The sequence below is a fragment of the Oncorhynchus mykiss genome, chromosome 18 (assembly GCF_057628025.1).
Source record: "Oncorhynchus mykiss isolate SJ-2025 chromosome 18, ASM5762802v1, whole genome shotgun sequence".
Classification (NCBI taxonomy): Eukaryota; Metazoa; Chordata; class Actinopteri; order Salmoniformes; family Salmonidae; genus Oncorhynchus; species Oncorhynchus mykiss.
Window position 1 is genome coordinate 4095778 of NC_143039.1, and position 10428 is coordinate 4106205.

Genomic DNA, 10428 nt, shown 5'->3' on the forward strand with positions numbered 1-10428 from the left:
GAAGCTGTTCTCAACTGGCCTACCTGGTTAAATAAAGGTAAAAAATAAAATGACATCCAATTTTTTATTAATAAAGTGATTTGGGTCAGTGTGTTGGCAGCAGCTACTAAATGTTAGTGGTGGCTGTTTTACAGTCTGATGGCCTTGAGATAGAAGCTGTTTTTCAGTGTCTCGGTCCTTGCTTTGATGCACCTGTACTGACCTCGCCTTCTGGATAATAGCGGGGTGAACAGGCAGTGGCTCGGGTGGTTGTTGTCCTTGACGATCGTTTTGGCCTTCCTGTGACATCGGGTGGTGTAGGTGTCGTGGAGGGCAGGTAGTTTGCCCCCATGCATGAAAGCACCAGCTGTTCCGGATGACTGTGTGCTTATGCACTCTGTAGCCAAGGTGAGTTAGACCTTTAATAAACAGGTTAACATTCACAAGGCTGCAGGGCCAGACGGGTTACCAGGACGTGTACTCAGAGCATGTGCTGACCAGCTCTGAGTACACGTCCTGGTAACCCGTCTGGCCCTGCAGCCTTGTGAATGTTAAGCCCCCCCTCGTCTGTTCTATCTTGCCGGTGCAGCGTATATCCCGCTAGCTGAATATCCATGTCGTCATTCAGCCACGATTCCGTGAAGCATAAGATGTTACAGTTTTTGATGTCCTGTTGGTAGGATATTCGTGATCGTACCTCGTCTAGTTTATTGTCCAATGATTGCACGTTGGCGAGTAATATTGACGGTAACGGCAGCTTTCCTAGATGTCCTGATATCGAGAAGCTCTTTGTCTAATCCGAGGTGGGTGATCGCTGTCCTGATATCCAGAAGCTCTTTGTCTAATCCGAGGTGGGTGATCGCTGTCCTGATATCCAGAAGCTCTTTGTCTAATCCGAGGTGGGTGATCGCTGTCCTGATATCTAGAAGCTCTTTGTCTAATCCGAGGTGAGTGATCGCTGTCCTGATATCCAGAAGCTCTTTGTCTAATCCGAGGTGGGTGATCGCTGTCCTGATATCCAGAAGCTCTTTGTCTAATCCGAGGTGGGTGATCGCTGTCCTGATATCCAGAAGCTCTTTGTCTAATCCGAGGTGGGTGATCGCTGTCCTGATATCCAGAAGCTCTTTGTCTAATCCGAGGTGAGTGATCGCTGTCCTGATATCCAGAAGCTCTTTGTCTAATCCGAGGTGAGTGATCGCTGTCCTGATATCCAGAAACTCTTTGTCTAATCTGAGGTGGGTGATCGCTGTCCTGATATCTAGAAGCTCTTTGTCTAATCCGAGGTGAGTGATCGCTGTCCTGATATCCAGAAGCTCTTTGTCTAATCCGAGGTGAGTGATCGCTGTCCTGATATCCAGAAGCTCTTTGTCTAATCCGAGGTGAGTGATCGCTGTCCTGATATCTAGAAGCTCTTTGTCTAATCTGAGGTGAGTGATCGCTGTCCTGACATCCAGAAGCTCTTTTCTGACATAAAATATGGTTGCAGAAACATTATGTACAAAATAATTTACAAATATCGTGAAAAAAAACACAATTGGTTAGGAGACCGTAAAACGGCAGCCATCTCCTCCGGCGCCATTTTCATTTTTGATAATCATCATCTAACAGGGGAGGGAGATACCTAATCATCATCTAACAGGGGAGGGAGATACCTAATCATCATCTAACAGGGGAGGGAGATACCTAATCATCATCTAACAGGAGAGGGAGATACCTAATCATCATCTAACAGGGGAGGGAGATACCTAATCATCATCTAACAGGGGAGGGAGATACCTAATCATCATCTAACAGGGGAGGGAGATACCTAATCATCATCTAACAGGGGAGGGAGATACCTAATCATCATCTAACAGGGGAGGGAGATACCTAATCATCATCTAACAGGGGAGGGAGATACCTAATCATCATCTAACAGGGGAGGGGGATACCTAATCATCATCTAACAGGGGAGGGAGATACCTAATCATCATCTAACAGGGGAGGGAGATACCTAATCATCATCTAACAGGGGAGGGAGATACCTAATCATCATCTAACAGGGGAGGGAGATACCTAATCATCATCTAACAGGGGAGGGAGATACCTAATCATCATCTAACAGGGGAGGGAGATACCTAATCATCATCTAACAGGGGAGGGAGATACCTAATCATCATCTAACAGGGGAGGGAGATACCTAATCATCATCTAACAGGGGAGGGAGATACCTAATCATCATCTAACAGGGGAGGGAGATACCTAATCATCATCTAACAGGGGAGAGGAGATACCTAATCATCATCTAACAGGGGAGGGAGATACCTAATCATCATCTAACAGGGGAGGGAGATACCTAATCATCATCTAACAGGGGAGGGAGATACCTAATCATCATCTAACAGGGGAGGGAGATACCTAATCATCATCTAACAGGGGAGGGGGATACCTAATCATAATCTAACAGGGGAGGGAGATACCTAATCATCATCTAACAGGGGAGGGAGATACCTAATCATCATCTAACAGGGGAGGGAGATACCTAATCATCATCTAACAGGGAAAGGGAGATACCTAATCATCATCTAACAGGGGAGGGAGATACCTAATCATCATCTAACAGGGGAGGGAGATACCTAATCATCATCTAACAGGGGAGGGAGATACCTAATCATCATCTAACAGGGGAGGGAGATACCTAATCATCATCTAACAGGGGAGGGAGATACCTAATCATCATCTAACAGGGGAGGGAGATACCTAATCATCATCTAACAGGGGAGGGAGATACCTAATCATCATCTAACAGGGAAAGGGAGATACCTAATCATCATCTAACAGGGGAGGGAGATACCTAATCATCATCTAACAGGGGAGGGAGATACCTAATCATCATCTAACAGGGGAGGGGGATACCTAATCATCATCTAACAGGGGAGGGAGATACCTAATCATCATCTAACAGGGGAGGGAGATACCTAATCATCATCTAACAGGGGAGGGAGATACCTAATCATCATCTAACAGGGAAAGGGAGATACCTAATCATCATCTAACAGGGGAGGGAGATACCTAATCATCATCTAACAGGGGAGGGAGATACCTAATCATCATCTAACAGGGGAGGGAGATACCTAATCATCATCTAACAGGGGAGGGAGATACCTAATCATCATCTAACAGGGGAGGGAGATACCTAATCATCATCTAACAGGGGAGGGAGATACCTAATCATCATCTAACAGGGGAGGGAGATACCTAATCATCATCTAACAGGGAAAGGGAGATACCTAATCATCATCTAACAGGGGAGGGAGATACCTAATCATCATCTAACAGGGGAGGGAGATACCTAATCATCATCTAACAGGGGAGGGAGATACCTAATCATCATCTAACAGGGGAGGGAGATACCTAATCATCATCTAACAGGGGAGGGAGATACCTAATCATCATCTAACAGGGGAGGGGGATACCTAATCATCATCTAACAGGGAAAGGGAGATACCTAATCATCATCTAACAGGGGAGGGAGATACCTAATCATCATCTAACAGGGGAGGGAGATACCTAATCATCATCTAACAGGGGAGGGAGATACCTAATCATCATCTAACAGGGGGAGGGAGATACCTAATCATCATCTAACAGGGGAGGGAGATACCTAATCATCATCTAACAGGGGAGGGAGATACCTAATCATCATCTAACAGGGGAGGGAGATACCTAATCATCATCTAACAGGGGAGGGAGATACCTAATCATCATCTAACAGGGGAGGGAGATACCTAATCATCATCTAACAGGGGGAGGGAGATACCTAATCATCATCTAACAGGGGAGGGAGATACCTAATCATCATCTAACAGGGGAGGGAGATACCTAATCATCATCTAACAGGGGAAGGGAAGGGAGAGGAGATACCTAATCATCATCTAACAGGGGAGGGAGATACCTAATCATCATCTAACAGGGGAGGGAGATACCTAATCATCATCTAACAGGGGAGGGAGATACCTAATCATCATCTAACAGGGGAGGGAGATACCTAATCATCATCTAACTGGGGAGGGAGATACCTAATCATCATCTAACAGGGGAGGGAGATACCTAATCATCATCTAACAGGGGAGGGAGATACCTAATCATCATCTAACAGGGAAAGGGAGATACCTAATCATCATCTAACAGGGGAAGGGAAGGGAAGGGAGAGGAGATACCTAATCATCATCTAACAGGGGAGGGAGATACCTAATCATCATCTAACAGGGGAGGGAGATACCTAATCATCATCTAACAGGGAAAGGGAGATACCTAATCATCATCTAACAGGGGAGGGAGATACCTAATCATCATCTAACAGGGAAAGGGAGATACCTAATCATCATCTAACAGGGGAAGGGAAGGGAAGGGAGAGGAGATACCTAATCATCATCTAACAGGGGAGGGAGATACCTAATCATCATCTAACAGGGGAGGGAGATACCTAATCATCATCTAACAGGGAAAGGGAGATACCTAATCATCATCTAACAGGGGAGGGAGATACCTAATCATCATCTAACAGGGAAAGGGAGATACCTAATCATCATCTAACAGGGGAAGGGAAGGGAAGGGAGAGGAGATACCTAATCATCATCTAACAGGGGAGGGAGATACCTAATCATCATCTAACAGGGAAAGGGAAGGGAAGGGAAGGGAGAGGAGAGGAGATACCTAATCATCATCTAACAGGGGAGGGAGATACCTAATCATCATCTAACAGGGGAGGGAGATACCTAATCATCATCTAACAGGGAAAGGGAGATACCTAATCATCATCTAACAGGGGAGGGAGATACCTAATCATCATCTAACAGGGGAGGGGGATACCTAATCATCATCTAACAGGGGAGGGAGATACCTAATCATCATCTAACAGGGGAGGGAGATACCTAATCATCATCTAACAGGGAAAGGGAGATACCTAATCATCATCTAACAGGGGAAGGGAGATACCTAATCATCATCTAACAGGGAAAGGGAGATACCTAATCATCATCTAACAGGGGAAGGGAGATACCTAATCATCATCTAACAGGGAAAGGGAGATACCTAATCATCATCTAACAGGGGAGGGAGATACCTAATCATCATCTAACAGGGGAGGGAGATACCTAATCATCATCTAACAGGGAAAGGGAGATACCTAATCATCATCTAACAGGGGAGGGAGATACCTAATCATCATCTAACAGGGAAAGGGAGATACCTAATCATCATCTAACAGGGGAAGGGAGATACCTAATCATGATCTAACAGGGGAAGGGAAGGGAAGGGAAGGGAGAGGAGATACCTAATCATCATCTAACAGGGGAAGGGAAGGGAAGGGAAGGGAAGGGAGAGGAGATACCTAATCATCATCTAACAGGGGAAGGGAAGGGAAGGGAAGGGAGAGGAGATACCTAATCATCATCTAACAGGGAAAGGGAGATAACTAATCATCATCTAACAGGGGAAGGGAGATACCTAATCATCATCTAACAGGGGAAGGGAAGGGAAGGGAGAGGAGATACCTAATCATCATCTAACAGGGGAAGGGAAGGGAAGGGAGAGGAGATACCTAATCATCATCTAACAGGGGAAGGGAGAGGAGATACCTAATCATCATTAACAGGGGAAGGGAAGGGAGAGGAGATACCTAATCATCATCTAACAGGGGAAGGGAGAGGAGATACCTTATCATCATCTAACAGGGGAAGGGAAGGGAGAGGAGATACCTTATCATCTTCTAACAGGGGAAGGGAAGGGAGAGGAGATACCTTATCATCATCTAACAGGGAAAGTTCATAATAACTATACCACTGTGTTTTATATATTTATTATCTAACCCTGAGTTCATAATAACTATACCACTGTGTTTTATATATTTATTATCTAACCCTGAGTTCATAATAACTGTGTTTTATATATTTATTACCTAACGCTGAGTTCATAATAACTATACCACTGTGTTTTATATATTTATTATCTAACCCTGAGTTCATAATAACTATACCACTGTGTTTTATATATTTAGTATCTAACCCTGAGTTCATAATAACTGTGTTTTATATATTTATTTCCTAACCCTGAGTTCATAATAACTGTGTTTTATATATTTATTATCTAACCCTGAGTTCATAATAACTATACCACTGTGTTTTATATATTTATTATCTAACCCTGAGTTCATAATAACTGTGTTTTTTATATGTATTACCTAACGCTGAGTTCATAATAACTATACCACTGTGTTTTATATATTTATTATCTAACCCTGAGTTCATAATAACTATACCACTGTGTTTTATATATTTATTATCTAACCCTGAGTTCATAATAACTATACAACTGTGTTTTATATATTTATTACCTAACCCTGAGTTCATAATAACTATACCACTGTGTTTTCTATATTTATTTCCTAACCCTGAGTTCATAATAACTGTGTTTTATATATTTATTATCTAACCCTGAGTTCATAATAACTATACCACTGTGTTTTCTATATTTATTATCTAACCCTAAGTTCATAATAACTGTGTTTTATATATGTATTACCTAACCCTGAGTTCATAATAACTATACCACTGTGTTTTATATATTTATTACCTAACCCTGAGTTCATAATAACTATACCACTGTGTTTTATATATTTATTATCTAACCCTGAGTTCATAATAACTATACAACTGTGTTTTATATATTTATTATCTAACCCTGAGTTCATAATAACTGTGTTTTATATATTTATTACCTAACCCTGAGTTCATAATAACTATACCACTGTGTTTTATATATTTATTATCTAACCCTGAGTTCATAATAACTATACCACTGTGTTTTATATATTTATTATCTAACCCTGAGTTCATAATAACTGTGTTTTATATATTTATTATCTAACCCTGAGTTCATAATAACTATACCACTGTGTTTTATATATTTATTATCTAACCCTGAGTTCATAATAACTATACCACTGTGTTTTATATATTTATTATCTAACCCTGAGTTCATAATAACTATACCACTGTGTTTTATATATTTATTACCTAACCCTGAGTTCATAATAACTATACCACTGTGTTTTATATATTTATTACCTAACCCTGAGTTCATAATAACTGTGTTTTATATATTTATTACCTAACCCTGAGTTCATAATAACTATACCACTGTGTTTTATATATTTATTATCTAACCCTGAGTTCATAATAACTATACCACTGTGTTTTATATATTTATTATCTAACCCTGAGTTCATAATAACTATACCACTGTGTTTTATATATTTATTACCTAACCCTGAGTTCATAATAACTATACCACTGTGTTTTATATATTTATTATCTAACCCTGAGTTCATAATAACTATACCACTGTGTTTTATATATTTATTATCCACCCTGAGTTCATAATAACTGTGTTTTATATATTTATTATCCACCCTGAGTTCATAACTGTTTTATATATTTATTATCTAACCCTGAGTTCATAATAACTATACCACTGTGTTTTATATATTTATTACCTAACCCTGAGTTCATAATAACTGTGTTTTATATATTTATTACCTAACCCTGAGTTCATAATAACTATACCACTGTGTTTTATATATTTATTATCTAACCCTGAGTTCATAATAACTATACCACTGTGTTTTATATATTTATTATCTAACAATGAGTTCATAATAACTGTGTTTTATGTATTTATTATCTAACCCTGAGTTCATAATAACTATACCACTGTGTTTTATATATTTATTATCCACCCTGAGTTCATAATAACTGTGTTTTATATATTTATTATCTAACCCTGAGTTCATAATAACTGTGTTTTATATATTTATTATCTAACCCTGAGTTCATAATAACTGTGTTTTATATATTTATTACCTAACCCTGAGTTCATAATAACTGTGTTTTATGTATTTATTATCTAACCATGAGTTCATAATAACTGTGTTTTATATATTTATTATCTAACCCCGAGTTCATAATAACTATACCACTGTGTTTTATGTATGTATTATCTAACCCTGAGTTCATAATAACTGTGTTTTATATATTTATTACCTAACCCTGAGTTCATAATAACTATACCACTGTGTTTTATATATTTATTATCTAACCCTGAGTTCATAATAACTGTGTTTTATATATTTATTACCTAACCCTGAGTTCATAATAACTATACCACTGTGTTTTTATATATTTATTACCTAACCCTGAGTTCATAATAACTATACCACTGTGTTTTATATATTTATTACCTAACCCTGAGTTCATAATAACTGTGTTTTATATATTTATTATCTAACCCTGAGTTCATAATAACTATACCACTGTGTTTTATATATTTATTATCTAACCCTGAGTTCATAATAACTGTGTTTTATATATTTATTATCTAACCCTGAGTTCATAACTGTGTTTTATATATTTATTATCTAACCCTGAGTTCATAATAACTATACCACTGTGTTTTATTATTTATTATCTAACCCTGAGTTCATAATAACTGTGTTTTATGTATTTATTATCTAACCCTGAGTTCATAATAACTATACCACTGTGTTTTATTATTTATTATCTAACCCTGAGTTCATAATAACTGTGTTTTATATATTTATTACCTAACCCTGAGTTCATAATAACTATACCACTGTGTTTTATATATTTATTACCTAACCCTGAGTTCATAATAACTGTGTTTTATATATTTATTACCTAACCCTGAGTTCATAATAACTATACCACTGTGTTTTATGTATTTATTATCTAACCCTGAGTTCATAATAACTATACCACTGTGTTTTATATATTTATTATCTAACCCTGAGTTCATAATAACTATACCACTGTGTTTTATATATTTATTATCTAACCCTGAGTTCATAATAACTGTGTTTTATATATTTATTATCTAACCCTGAGTTCATAACTGTGTTTTATATATTTATTATCTAACCCTGAGTTCATAATAACTATACCACTGTGTTTTATTATTTATTATCTAACCCTGAGTTCATAATAACTGTGTTTTATGTATTTATTATCTAACCCTGAGTTCATAATAACTATACCACTGTGTTTTATTATTTATTATCTAACCCTGAGTTCATAATAACTGTGTTTTATATATTTATTACCTAACCCTGAGTTCATAATAACTGTGTTTTATATATTTATTACCTAACCCTGAGTTCATAATAACTATACCACTGTGTTTTATGTATTTATTATCTAACCCTGAGTTCATAATAACTATACCACTGTGTTTTATATATTTATTATCTAAACCTGAGTTCATAATAACTATACCACTGTGTTTTATATATTTATTATCTAACCCTGAGTTCATAATAACTGTGTTTTATATATTTATTATCTAACCCTGAGTTCATAACTGTGTTTTATATATTTATTATCTAACCCTGAGTTCATAATAACTATACCACTGTGTTTTATTATTTATTATCTAACCCTGAGTTCATAATAACTGTGTTTTATGTATTTATTATCTAACCCTGAGTTCATAATAACTATACCACTGTGTTTTATTATTTATTATCTAACCCTGAGTTCATAATAACTGTGTTTTATATATTTATTACCTAACCCTGAGTTCATAATAACTGTGTTTTATATATTTATTACCTAACCCTGAGTTCATAATAACTATACCACTGTGTTTTATATATTTATTACCTAACCCTGAGTTCATAATAACTGTGTTTTATATATTTATTACCTAACCCTGAGTTCATAATAACTGTGTTTTATATATTTATTACCTAACCCTGAGTTCATAATAACTATACCACTGTGTTTTATATATTTATTACCTAACCCTGAGTTCATAATAACAGTGTTTTATATATTTATTATCTAACCCTGAGTTCATAATAACTGTGTTTTATATATTTATTACCTAACCCTGAGTTCATAATAACTGTGTTTTATATATTTATTATCTAACCCTGAGTTCATAATAACTGTGTTTTATATATTTATTATCTAACCCTGAGTTCATAATAACTGTGTTTTATATATTTATTATCTAACCCTGAGTTCATAATAACTATACCACTGTGTTTTATATATTTATTACCTAACCCTGAGTTCATAATAACTGTGTTTTATATATTTATTATCTAACCCTGAGTTCATAATAACTATACCACTGTGTTTTATATATTTATTATCTAACCCTGAGTTCATAATAACTGTGTTTTATATATTTATTATCTAACCCTGAGTTCATAACTGTGTTTTATATATTTATTATCTAACCCTGAGTTCATAATAACTATACCACTGTGTTTTATTATTTATTATCTAACCCTGAGTTCATAATAACTGTGTTTTATGTATTTATTATCTAACCCTGAGTTCATAATAACTATACCACTGTGTTTTATTATTTATTATCTAACCCTGA